The sequence below is a fragment of the Talpa europaea genome (assembly GCF_964194135.1).
Source record: "Talpa europaea genome assembly, chromosome: 8".
NCBI classification, from domain to species: domain Eukaryota; kingdom Metazoa; phylum Chordata; class Mammalia; order Eulipotyphla; family Talpidae; genus Talpa; species Talpa europaea.
Window position 1 is genome coordinate 83667479 of NC_140075.1, and position 14339 is coordinate 83681817.

The 14339-nt window shown below is 39.3% G+C and overlaps 1 protein-coding gene across 7 annotated transcripts in view; it reads right to left on the reverse strand.

Annotated features, from left to right (window-relative positions):
• Nucleotides 1–14339, reverse strand: part of FERMT2 (FERM domain containing kindlin 2) — a gene marked incomplete at both ends in the record, with an annotated part of 76890 nt that overhangs the window by 49034 nt on the left and 13517 nt on the right. The gene's annotated exons all lie outside the window — the stretch shown is intronic.

Genomic DNA, 14339 nt, shown 5'->3' on the forward strand with positions numbered 1-14339 from the left:
ATTTTCAGAATGTTAAGTGAGCACTGGCTTCAACTTCAGCTCACTAGCTGCGCTGGTCCCTGAAAAGGGAGCCAGCCTGTCCTCTGCAACCAGGCATTGAATTCTCTCTAAGCATGAAGGTCCTAGAGGGCATCTTTTTTTCTTTTCTTTTCTTTCTTTTTTTTTTTAGGGCATCTTTCTTTATAAAGCTTTTCATCTACACTGGACATCTGTTCTTGGTGTCTGGCCACCTCCATCAGTGGTCTCAGCTAGATCTTCGGGAGGACCTGCGCAGCTACTACATCAGCAGTTGTTGCTTCGTCTTGCACTTTTATGTTATGGGACAACTTTGTTCTTAAGCCTTATGAACCAACCTCTGTGAGCACCAAACTTTTCTTTTGCAGCTTTCTCAACCCTCTGCCTTCTATAGACCAGGAGAGTTAGGGCCTTGCCCTGGATTAGGCATTGGTACAGAAATGTTGTAGCTGGTTTCATCTTTTCCCCAGACCATTCAACTTTCTCCCTATCAACTTTCTCCCTAACCATAAAGCTATTTCACTTTATCATCCTTGTCTTCACTGAAGTCACTTTTAAACATTTCCTTCAAGAGTATTTCCTTTGCATTCACAATGTAGCTGTTTGATGCCAAGGCCTATCTTTTTGGTCTATGTCAGCTTTTGACATGGCTTCCTCACTAAGTGTAATCATTTCCAGCTGCTGAGTTAAAGTAAGAAGTATGCCATTCTTCCTTTCCCTTGTACACTTAGAAGTCACTATAAGATGATAAAAAAATGGCCTAATTTCAATATCATTGTGTCTCAGAGAACAGGGAGATCCAACGAGAGGGAAAAATATGGGGACTCACTGTCAGTGGATTAGTGAGAACACACACATTTATTCATTAAGTTCATCATCTGACATAGGTGATTTGTGGCACCCCATTACACACAATTACAGCAAAAACGCAGTAGTAACATTCATCACTGACCACAAACCACCATAACAGATATAATGACGAAAAAGTGTGATACTGCAAGAATTACCAAAATGTGACAGAGACACAAAAACAGTAACATGCTATGGGAAAATGGCACCAATGGATTTGGTGCAACAAACAGTTGCAACAAACTGACAATTTATAAAAAACACACTATTTGTGAAATGTATTAAAGCAACAAAATGAAATATGCTTGTATATCCAAAATGTGACCCAATTTTCTCCTCTCATTACTAAATAGCACTAACCATAAGCCCAGTTATTTTAGCTAGAAATAATGGATTTTTCTCTTTACCCTACTTCCCACATGAAAACCTTCCACTCCCATCCCAGTAACTTCCACTGCTCCCCCATTTCAGGTCACCATTTCTTCTGCTGACTACTGGAGCAGCATCCTCATCTCCTTGATAACATTCACTGCTTAGCATGCAACAGCCAAAGTGCTCTATTCAGAACTTTCATGTCATTCCCCTGCTAACAATCCTTTACCAGCTCCCCCCGACACTTCGAATAAAATCCAAATGCCTCGTTCTAGTTTACAAAGTCCCACATAATATGGCATGTCTATTCTGAATTCATCCTGTGCTACTCTTCGGCTGCTTTAGCCACACCTGCCTCCTCCTTATTCCAACAACAGTCTATGAAGTAAAACTCTCATGCCTCCGTTTTGGACATGCTATTCCACTCTTTGAATGTCTAATTTCCTTTTATCTTCTGAATTTTAGTTTAAAATCTGTGTTCTCAAAGAAGCCTCTTAGCCGCCCTAAGATGAGCACTCCAATGTCCTATGTCCCTCACAACTCTACTGCAGTACATTGAGGCACCATTTTCCAAAATTTGTTTTCATTGCTTTTCATGGGAAAGGGAGGTGTCTTTCTTCCCCACTAGACCTCAAACTCTGAAAAGGCAAGGACTATGTTTACTTGATCACTACTGTGTTTCTAGCACCTGGTATAAAACAGTTGATAAATGAATCTTCATACTGAAAAGTTTTAAGATCCTCCATTACTCTAAGAAAACATTAATCTAAAAAGGAAATGATTATCAAATCAAGAAGAAAAATATACAAAATTAACTGAGTTGTATGTTTAAAAAATCCATTTTATCTTCCTCAAGTTCAGCAGTCAAGCATGCTCTATAGTAAGAAAAAGTGCAACGGATTCCCCTAGATGTGGGTAATCAGACAAAGTGACTTCCTTTTCTTTCTCGCATCTAAAAAGGATGAACTCCTTTGCTCAGGACAATCCCTGTTAATGCAAAATAACTGTCTTTAAAGTTCATTTATAAGCCTTAGAATTCAGATTCACCAGACACAACATAAACAACAGTTTCCAAATTAGGCTGTTATCCAACTAAAAGAGCCCAAAGTGTATGATTAGGAGTACAGCACACTGATCGTATCAGCAGGCTTCTTGTGGAATACACGATCAATGCTTCAACATGAAATGTAAGGAAAGCTGCTACTGTGACACCAGCAGAGTGTAGGCTGGAGAGGAGGGAAGGGAAGGTTGCTGATGTGAGGGAGGCACCAACATCCTGCTAAAGCTTGGCACTTGGCTACTTCCCAGTCATCTTTCCACCAACTCCAGGAGTTACTTGCCTTTCTCTTTCCCAGATACAAGCTGTTGTATCAAACCAAAAACCAAGGTTTCTTTCCTCTCTAAGCTACTGACAAGAGTAGGATTTTAGTTTCTGCTTTCCCCTCCAACTCCTGAAACAATATATAATTCTCCTAATGTTTCTGAGATGCTATTGCCAATAACATGTAAAAAATAAGGTTTGCCAGTAAAATCAATGCTTAGAATTACATTTTGAACATTATCTCTATAATACTATCATAATAGCCACTGAATATGTAAAGGACATTAATTATTAACTTCACTATTAAATCACATAATCTTTTGTTCTTAAAAACTCGTTTCTGGGGGCCTCCCCGGTGGTGCAGCAGGTTGAGCGCAGCACTGTGAAGCTGTCCGCAGCCTCTGCAGCGCGGGTTCGATTCCCGGCCAGCCAGGGAGATTCCCCTATGGTGTGGCAGACCTCTCCTGTCTCGCCCACTGCTCCCCGCAGCAGTGCATTTCAGTCTGCCTTTTCTCTTCCCCGCTCTGTCTCTGGTGAGTCCTCCTACCCTCCCGCGCCTCTGGCCTGAACTCCAGCTCTTGTATAAAAATAAATGTTTAAAAAAAACTCCTTATTCTCACCCTTTTGGATCTCTCTCCTCGCAAACTCCTTTTAATTTCAGACTTGAGGATGCTGAGAATCCTCCTCCCTGGCTTTCAGGATGTGCCATTTTGTTCTTGTCTCTTTAATTACTCAGACAGTCAAGAAAAGGAAAGAGGAAGCAAAATGAAGAGTGTGGCTCTTCAAGTAGTAATCAAGAAATGAAATAACAAACACCATGTGCCAAGCACTACACCTGGTCATGATAATATAAAATTAGTAAGAATTCCCATCCTAGAACTAAAAGTCCAACTGAGACACACAATGAGGTAAAAACATATAAGAACATAATGCCACAGGAGCAACCAATTTTATTTTTTTTAAAGATTTTTAAAATTTTTTATTTATTTATTTATTTAATTTATTTATACAAGCACTGGGGTACAGTCAGAAGTGCGGGAGCATGAAATAATTCACCAAAGCCAGAGCGGGGAGCAGAACAGGCAGAAGGACCAAAGTACACTGCTGAGGGGAGCAGCGGGTGGCAGGAGAGGTCTGCGCGCCATGTGGGACCCTCCTCCGGTGGCCGGGGAGCAGCTGGGGATCGAACTGGCGCTGCAGAGGCCGCGGGCAGCTTCGCAACCCAGCTCTCAACTGCTGCGCCACTGGGGAGGCCCCAGGAGCAACCAATTTTTTTTTTTTAAATAATAAATTTTATTTTTATATTCCCCATACAATTGCAACCCCCCCCATTCTGACCCCAATCCCTCCCCTCCCGCCCCTCACCCCCCCAAAAGTGTCTCTGGTTCATAGTTTTTTGTTGATTTTGATTTTCACTTTCTTATAGTTATTCATTTTCCTGGTCCCTTATTTAAGTTTTCTAGATTCCTGCTATGAGTGAGACCATCCGGTATTTTACTTTTTCTTTCTGGCTTATTTCACTGAGCATGATCCCTTCCAGCGCCATCCATGTTGCTGCAAATTGCATGTGTTTATCTTTTTTGAATGCTGAGTAATATTCCATGGTATATATGTACCACATCTTCTTGATCCAGTCATCTATTTTTGGGCATTTGGGCTGTTTCCAAAGCTTAGCTATTGTAAACAGTGCTGCTACAAACATAGGGGTGCAGGTGTTCTTTGCAATTGATGTTTCTGTGTCCTTTGGGTAAATACCTAGGAGTGGAATTGCTGGATCATATGGAAGCTCTATGTTTAGTAGGTCCAGAAATCTCCACACAGATCTCCATAGTGGTTGGACCAGTTTGCACTCCCACCAACAGTGCAGAAGAGTTCCTTTTTCTCCACACCCTCGCCAACATTTGTTGTTGCTAGTTTTTTTAATATGTGCCATTCTCACTGGTGTAAGATGGTATCTCATGGTAGTTTTGATTTGCATTTCCCTGCTTGCAAGTGATGTTGAACATTTTTTCATATGCCTGTTGGCCATTTGCATTTCCTCTTCAGAGAAGTTTCTTTTTAGCTCTTCTGCCCATTTTTTGACTGGATTATTTTCTTTGTTGTTGCTGAGTCTCATCAGCTCTTTGCAGATTTTTGTGATCAGTCCTTTATCATTAGTGCTGGGTGCAAAAATGTTCTCCCAGTTGGTGGGGTTTCTCTTTGTTTTTGTTATTGTCTCTTTTGCTGTGCAGAAGCTCTTTAATTTGATGTAGTCCCAGCTGTTTATCTTTGCCTTCATTATCACTGCTTTGGGTGATGTGTCTGTAAAGATGTCTTTGATGTGCAAATCACGTAGTGTTTTGCCTATATTTCTTTCTATATATTTTATGGTTTCAGGTCTTATGTCTAGTTCTTAATCCATTTTGAGTTGATTTTTGTGTATCGTGTGAGGTAGTGGTCAAGCTTCATTCTTTTGCATGTAGCAACCCAGTTTTCCAGCACCATTTATTGAACAAACTTTCTTTGCTCCAATGCATAGTCTTTGCTCCTTTGTCAAAGATTAGTTGACCATAAATCTGTGGGTTTATTTCTGGATTTTCTATTCGATTCCAATGGTCTGTATGTCTGTTCTTGTTCCAATACCATGCAGTTTTGATGATTATGGCTTTGTAGTATAGTTTGAAGTCTGGGAGTGTGATGCCTCCATTCCCTTTTTTTTTTTTTCAGGAGAGCTTTGGCTATTTGGGGTTTTTTGTGATTCCATATGAATTTCATCAATAATTGTTCTATTTCTTTGAAGAATGACATTGAAATTTTGATTGGAATAGCATTGAATCTGTATATTGCTTTTGGTAGGATGGCCATTTTAATAATGTTTATTCTTCCAATCCATGAGCAGGGGATGTCTTTCCATTTCTTTGTGTCTTCTTCTATTTCTTTTTTTTTTTTAAAGAATTTTTTTTTTTTTTTTTATACAAGCACCGGGTACAGTCAGAAGCGCGGGAGGGTGAGAGAATTCACCAGAGCTAGAGCGGGGAGCAGAGCAGGCAGAAGGACCGAAGTACACTGCTGAGGGGAGCAGCGGGCGGCAGGAGAGGTCCGCGCGCCATGTGGGACCCTCTTCCAGTGGCCGGGGAGCAGCCGGGGATCGAATCGGCACTGCAGAGGCTGTGGGCAGCTTCGCAACCCAGCGCTCAACTGCTGCGCCACCGGGGAGGCCCTCTTTTAACAGTGTTTTATAGTTTTCTTTGTATAGGTCCTTTGCCTCTTTTGTTAGATTTATTCCCAAATATTTGATTTTTTTTGTTTCGATAATAAAAGGGATGGGTTTTTTTTTTTATTTCTTCTTTTTCAGATTTATTGTTTGTGTATAGGAAGGTTACTGACTTTTGCGTGTTGATTTTGTATCCTGCCACTTTACTGAACTGATTGATGAGTTGAATTAGTTTTTCTGTGGAGTTTTTGGGGTTCTCTATGTATATTATCATATCATCTGCAAATAGTGATAGTTTGACTTCTTCTTTTCCTATTTGGATTCCTTGGATGTCTTTCTCTTGTCTTATTGCTCTGGCTAGGACTTCCAGTATTATATTGAAAAGCAGTGGTGAGAGTGGACATCCTTGTCTTGTTCCAGATCTTAATGGAAATGCTTTCAGCTTTTCACCATTGAGGATGATACTGGCTCTTGGCTTGTCATAGATGGCCTTTATGATGTTGAGGTATGTTCCTTGTATCCCAAGAATTTCAAGGGCTTTTATCATGAATGCGTGTTGCACTTGGTCGAAAGCTTTCTCAGCATCTATTGATATTATCATATGGTTTTTACATTTCTTTTTGTTGATGTGTTGGATAACGTTGATTGATTTTCGGATGTTAAACCATCCTTGTGTCCCTGGAATGAATCCTATTTGGTCGTGGTGAATTATCTTATGGATACATTGTTGGATTCTGATAGCTAAAATTTTATTGAGGATTTTTGCATCAGTGTTCATTAGGGAGATTGGCCTGTAGTTTTCCTTTTTTGTGTTGTCCTTGTTCGGTTTTGGTATTAGTGTAATGTTGGCTTCATAGAACGTGTTTGGTATTGTCCCTTCCTTCTCAATTTTTTGGAAGAGTTTGTGAAGGATAGGCACTAATTCGTCTCTGAATGTTTGGTAGAATTCATTTGTAAATCCATCAGGTCCTGGGCTTTTGTTTTTGGGGAGGTTTTTGATTACCATTTCAATTTCGCTAATTGTAATTGGTCTGTTTAGGTGTTCTATTTCTTCTTGATCTAGCTTTGGGTGATTGTAGAGTTGTAGGAATTTGTCCATCTCCTCTAGATTGTTGAACTTGTTTCCATATAACTGTTCATAGTAGTTACTGATTATTCTTTTGATTTCTGCTGTGTCCGTTGTGATTTCTCCTCTTTCATTGATGATCCTGTTTATTTGTGCTTTCTCCCTTTTTTCCTTTGTGAGCCTGGCTAGGGGTTTGTCTATTTTATTGATTTTTTCAAAGAACCGGCTCTTGGTTTCATTGATCTTTTGGATTGTTTTTTTAGTTTCAATTTCATTTATTTCTGCTTTGGTTTTTATTATTTCTTTTCTTCTACTGGTTTTGGGGTTTTTTTGTTGTTCTTTTTCTAGATCTTTGAGCTTCGAGATTAGGTTGTTTCTTTGCGTTCTTTCTTGTTTCTTGATGTGAGCTTCTATTGCTATATATTTTCCTCTTATTACTGCTTTTGCTGCATCCCATACATTTAGGATATTGGTGTCCTCCTTGTCATTCAATTCAAAGAATTTTTTAATTTCTTCTTTGATCTCATTAGTCCAGTGGTCTTCCAGTAGTGTGGTTTTTAATCTCCATGAGGTAGGAAAGTTCCTTGCCTTCTTTTTATGGTTTATTTCTAGCTTGATGCCTTCATGGTCAGAAAAGATGGTTGATATGATTTCAATCTTGGTGTATCTGTTGATGTTTGTCTTGTGCCCCAGTATGTGATCGATCCTGGAGAATGATCTGTGTGCGCTTGAGATAAATGTGTACTCCGTTTTTTTGGGGGGTTTAGTGTTCTATAGATGTCTGTTAAGCCCAAATGCTCTAGGTCCTTATTTAGAGCTTTAGTTTCTTTACTTATTTTTTGTCTTGTTGATCTATCCATTGTTGATAGTGGTGTGTTGAAGTCTCCCACTACGTATGTGTTTTCTCTGATGTCTGTTTTCAGAGAGGACAACAGTTGTCTGATATATTTTGGTGCTCCTTCGTTTGGTGAGTATATGTTAATGAGTGTTATTTCTTCTTGAACTATTGTCCCCTTGATCATAATGTAGTGACCATTGGGGTCTCTTTTTATTTTTTTGAGTTTGAAGTCTGTTTTATCTGATATAAGTATAGCTGTTCCTGCTTTCTTTTTTGGTCCATTTGCTTGTAGGATTGTTTTCCATCCTTTAACTTTGAGCCTATTTTTATCTTTTGTAGCTAAATGTGTTTCCTGGAGACAGCAAAAGGTTGGGTTTTGTTTCTTAATCCAGGCTGCGACTCTGTGTCTTTTTATTGAAGAGTTTAGTCCATTTACATTTAGAGTTAATATTGATATGTTAGCATTTGTATTTGCCATTGTGTTTGTCTTTCCTTTGATTTTATTTATTCTTTTAATAACTTTTTTTTTTTGGCCTTCTTTCGTTGTTATTCATCCCTCTGAGGTTCTGGCTTTAGGATTCCTTATAGTATTTTTTGGAGTGGGGGTTTAGTCGTAATGAAATTCCAGAGTTTCTGTTTGTCTGGGAAGGTCCTTATTCTTTCTTCATAGAGGAAGGAGAGCTTTGCGGGATAGAGTATTCTTGGTTGGCATCTGTTTTCTTGGAGTCTGTTGACTATGTCCCTCCACTCTCTCCTTGCCCGTAGTGTTTCTTCAGAGAAGTCTGATGTCAGCCTGATTGGTTTTCCTTTGAATGTTATCTGTTTCTTCCCTCTTGTCAGCTTCATTATATTTTACTTGTCCTGGATTCTTGGGAGCTTTACTATTATGTGTCTTGCTGTATTTTTCCTTTCGTCGTGGAAGTTTGGTGTTCTTCTTGCTTCTTGTATATCAATTTTCAGCTCCTTCTTCGCATTTGGGAAGTTCTCTTCAATTATCTCCTGGAATATTTTCTCTGTTCCTACATCTCTCTCCTCTCCTTCTGGAATTTCTATAACTCTTATATTTCCTTTCCTCATGGAGTCAGATAGTTCCCGAAGTCTTTCTTCGTTCTTTTTCCTTCGTACTTCTCTTTCCTTTTCTGTTTTGGTTCTTTTTATTTCTGTGTCTTCAAGAGTACTTATTCATTCTTCCATTTCCTCTATTCTGCTTTCAATGCTTTTCCCAGAGTTCTTTAGTTCCTCCATTAATTCTTTGATCTCCTGCGTTTCTTTTGCTTCCCTCTTTAGGGACTCAATTTCCTTCTTCTGATCATTGTTTTCCTTTATGAGTTCTGTCATTTTTTTAATCACGGCAATTTTAATTTCTCTTTCTGGAAGGCTCAGAAGTTCTTCCAAGTTACTGTTGTTGCAATCTGGGGGATGGTTTTCTTTTTGTGGTGTGCTTTTTTCCTGAGGAGTTGTTAGGTTGCGTGTGGTTCTTCTACTCCCTACTGTCTGTTTTCTAATTTGTCATATGCATTGGGACACTGTGTTGGAGCAACCTATTTTAAATGTGAAAGATTAGCTGGAGTCTGAGGAGAGTGTGACATTCTGCTATTTAGAAATGTGGGAGTTCCCAACATGTGCTAAGAGTAACTGGCTCTCACTTAGGTTGCTTTGCGAATGTAAGTATGATGGGATTATGGAGAAAGAGTCAGAAAGAAAAAAGAGCCAGGCAGAATGAAATTTACCATAATATTCTAGACGCAGGACCTGACCTAAGGCAGGAGCTTAAAAGGAGAAAATGAATGTGAGGGAGATATAGGTTAGAATCACAGATCTTGCAGTTGGATGGTGAAGAGGAAAACTAGCTTTGGTAATAAATGGATGACATTATCATCTAATATTTGTTTACTGAACATTTAGTATATCCCAGTAACACTTAACATATTCTCATTTAATTGTCACAAAAATGCTAAACAATGATTACTATTTTAATCCCTCCTTTAGACTTGAGAAAACCAAATGACTTGGTCAAAGGCCATAAAGGTAGACTAAAAAGAGGTTAGGATATGAAACCAGACCAGTGTGATTTCAGAAGTACTCTTAAATAACACTCTCCTAAACATTAAGATAAAGTTATTCAGACAAGAAGCATGTTTGGACAAGCTGAATCTGAAGACAAAGGACTGATGTTAAGGTTCATTTACATTTCACAGCAAATCCTGATTATTACCCTGCATATTTCCTATAATAAATGGACTGGTATTTAGGTGTGAGAAAGAAGACAGACTGGACATCTATAAGGAGATTTATTTACAGTAAGTAAAGTAGAAACACCAAATCTTGTTAGAGGAGACCAAAGAGCAAGGAGAAGTGACATAGGCTTCATGGGGACAAGCTGCCATCCTTCCCCTTCTTAACCCCGCACCTGTCTTACCTACCTCGAAGTATAGGCCTACACTGCTAAGAGGATGATTGTGGGATAGATTTTAATAATGAACGCAAAGGACTGCAACTGAGAGTAAAATTCTGGTGAGAGTTTAAGCAAACTCTCTGTAACTTTAACACCACTAGCTCTTACTATAATGTGTTTAGTTTGTCTTTCCCCGTTTAGTACCATAGGGATGCTATCAGACTCATGTTAACTGGAAATTGAAAAGGTTCTTAGAAATCAACCAAATCTAAATTCTTCCCACAGATAAGGAAACCAGGTCCAGTGAAGTTAAGTGACCACTTGAGACCCCACAGTTCCTCAGTGGCACAGTTGAGATTAGCATCTAGTTCTCACAGATATCTAACTGATATGTCAACTGCACAGAGATGGGCAGCATGAAAAAAAGAGTTCACAGATTAAATTTATGTTCCCCCCAGCTCTGCCCAAGATATATAAACATGCATCTCGTGTACGGAGAAATCTTGTTACAAGAGACTGCTATTCCATTAGGGTCTCACAGAGCACTGGTGAAACAGTCATTCAAACCATTACACTTCTCTGTTCCAGTATTATCCATATAATTAGAATGTCAATTTGTCTACATAATGGACTCCATTCCCCACCATACACTTACCAGCTCATCAGCAAAATGCTAATCAGTTCAATGTGTATCATAAGAGAGACAAGGTAATATACCAGAAAGTTAAAGACTGGCCCTTGGAAAATGCATTTCAAAGCGCAGGAGGACATGGCTAAAATCAGTCTCTAATCAGCTCACTCCCAAAACACCAAATGTGGAAGAACATTCTTAATGCCTTTAACTGACTAACAGCAACCACAGACAATAAAACTCAATATGATTAACAGTTATTTAACTATGTGAAGAACGTAAAATTAAACTGAGCTTAAAACGAGTGAAAAACACAGATCAGTCACAAAAATGTGACACAGAAAAATGTTTAATGAAACTACCCTTCCATCAGAAATTACATTTACATTATAAAATGGACACTGTATTATCTAAAAATTAAAATTCCTTTCAAGTCATTCCTCTGTTCCTTAAGATTGTTCGAGAAAGAGACCAAAAATTCCTAATTAATCTTTTTTTAATCTTACTCTAGGGGGAGGAACCTAGGAGAACCACCCTTTATATTGACAGCCCCAACAGAATTCTCAGCAGTGCATTCTACACGTCACTATTATCTAGGGCATAATCAAATTTTCTGTAATATGATTAGTGTACTAGCAAGTATAGTCCTGATTTTCCACAGCTATGAAAATAAGAAACAGACTGCTTTTGAAGAGCCTCAACTCCAATGGAGCTGACATATACCGTGCTAAATCAATAAGATAAAAACAACACTGGCAGTGAAGCACTCATATATTTTATAATTCAATATTTCCCACTCTCCCGGGCCCCATTCAACAAATAAAGGGAAGACTGTACCAGAATCGTACAAATAGTTAATTATATTAAGCCAACTTTTATTTATTTATTTTTTTTATTTATACGAGCACCGGGTACAGTCAGAGGCGTGGGAGGGTGAGAGAATTCACCAGAGCCAGAGCTGAGAGTAGAGCAGGCAGTGACGAAGTACACTGCTGAGGGGAGCAGCGGGCGCGGCAGGAGAGGTCTGTGCGACATGTGGGACCCTCACCCAGTGGCCGGGGATCGAACGGGTGCTGCAGAAGCTGCGGGCAGCTTCGCAACCCAGCGCTCAACCGCTGTGCCACCGGGGAGGCCCCTAAGCTAACTTTTAAATTTTTTTAAAAATAATTTTGAATCTGACAATTTTTTTAAAGATTTATACAAGAACCGGGGTACAGGCCAGATGTGCAGGAGGGTGAGAGGATCCACCAGAGACAGAGCGGGGAACAGAACAGGCAGGCAGATTGAAACACACCACTGAGCGGAGCGGCAGGTGAGACAAGAAAGGTCTGCCGTGCCACGTGGGTTGCTCAGAGGCCAGTGGGGATCGAACTGGCACTGCAGAGGCTGCGGACAGCTTTATAGTGCTACACTCAACTGCCTGCACCACCAGAGAGGCCCTAACTTTTAAATTTCTTAAAGTAGGTATAGCTCTCCAAGTCCTATTTTACTTTTTCATCCCCCTTATTTTTCCTTCTATTCAAGCACTACAGAACCTACTTCTCAAGTTGTTAATTTATCCCTTCCTCTCCCTTTTACATTGCCTTCTGCATGTCCTCAACATCTCTTGCTTGAATGATGATAATCCCATTTTTTCATATTATATATACTGAGGTAAAGCTGGTTTACCATTGTTGCATCTACTTTGGGGGGCATGGGTTTAAGCCTCTACAAACACATGTTTTCATACCTGTCCACCACCAGTGCCCCAATAATCCTCCACGATATTCCTTTTTCTACAAAACTATTTATCTTTTAAAATGCAATTTGACAATTTCTCTACTTAAAAACTTTCCTCTCCATTGCAGAAGTGTCTTCTAACCTCCTAGTAATAGGTTATACACATCTTAAAAGTTCAGTGCCCCACATTGCTCTTAGCGACCCCCAGATGCAGTCCATTGCCTAGTTTATGGAACACCTACTCCTTCCCCCTTGTAAGGCTATAAAATCCTACACAAGAATCTGCTCAAATACTACTATCCCTAGGCTTCAGTTTTCTCTCACCCTCCTGTCAAAGTAGTTGGGTACATCTTAGCACTCTCAATAATATATCACACTTCTTTGTAATTTATATAATAACTAGCTTCTTATTCATATTGTATTCATCTGTATCTCAAAGGCATAGCCCAGAGCTTGGCACACAGAATTAAAGCAATAAACATTTTTAATATACAGGTAATGTGTAAAGACGGCTTAATAATTAATGTGGAAAGTTATAGCTATTACATGATGAAAGAAATATTAAAAACTACTGTCAGATTTAAGTGTATATTGGGAAATGAAGAAACAACTGCTATTTAGTGCACTGTAATGTAGAACAGTAGAAACACTGTGGGGGAGAGGGGGGGTTCCCTGGTGGCGCAAGGGATTAAGGCGCAGCCTATGAGGCTGTCTGCAGCCACTGCAGCATGGGTTCGATCCCCGGCCGGCCAGGGAGCAACCCACATGGCACAGCAGACTTCTCCTGACTCATCCGCTGCTCCCCTCAGCAGTGTACTTCGGTCAATCTGCCTGTTCTGTTTCTCTGGTGAACCCTCTCACCCTCCAAGCCTCTGGCCTGTACCCCAGCTCTTGCATGCATGAATGGGTAAATCTTAAAAAAAAAAAAAAAAAAAAAAAAGCACTGAGGTGCAAAGTATTACCTTTTTTGGTAAAAACTTACCAACAGTAGTTTAAGCAGTGCTTGGTTATGCCTTGGCAGATTGTTGTACAACTTTCTACGCTTGGATCAACTTCCAACCCTTTATCTTTTATATTTTGTCATGAAATGCCAATAGTTCCTTTAATAAGTAGTAGTAGTGTTTTTTTCCCCTGGTGTCACTTTGAGTCATTGTCACACCACTTTACTCATTTTGTCAATAAATTTGCCTTCACTGAATTCTTTTAACTAGTCTCTCAACCAGTGACAGCATCCATATCCCCATGATGAGTTATTTCTTATAACATAAGGTCCACTTATATCTTACTCAAATTTTATTATCAGTATTTTCACTTTGTTTCTCTGCTGCACATAATTTATCTTTGTTGGCCAATTCTCATTTTCCAATCATCTGTGTTTGCAAAACACCTAAGGAGTTTATCAGTGAGAGACAACTACACACATCTCGCTGTCCATGCATGAACTGTGAACAGATACACAATGAGCAATCAGGGACAGACTGAAATCTGATCATCATGTACATCTGTGAATTACATAGTGGTCTGTGGGCTAAAGAGCTAGAAGCAGTTTGTACTTCATGCAATTTGAACTCTTCAGTCCACAGATCACTATGTGACTCACTCATGTACATCATGATCTCAAATCCCTTTTTCCTTATTTAAGTTCTGCAAGGCATTTATTCCTCAAATTCCTCTGTTAAAATACTTAACAGTGAGATAGCCCATAGGTCCATTAGATCCTTAAGAAAATAACAATTATTGTAACTAATACTTTGTGCCAAGAACTGTTCTAAGCCTTTTACAGATACGTGTTCATTTAATCTTCACAAGTCTATTATTACACCCATTTTGCTTATAAGGAAACTAAGTCACAGTAATGTAAATAACTTGGCACAAGGTCACAAAGCTTACTGCTAATGAAGCCAGTATTCAAACCCCAGCAGTCTGGATTCAGGAAACAC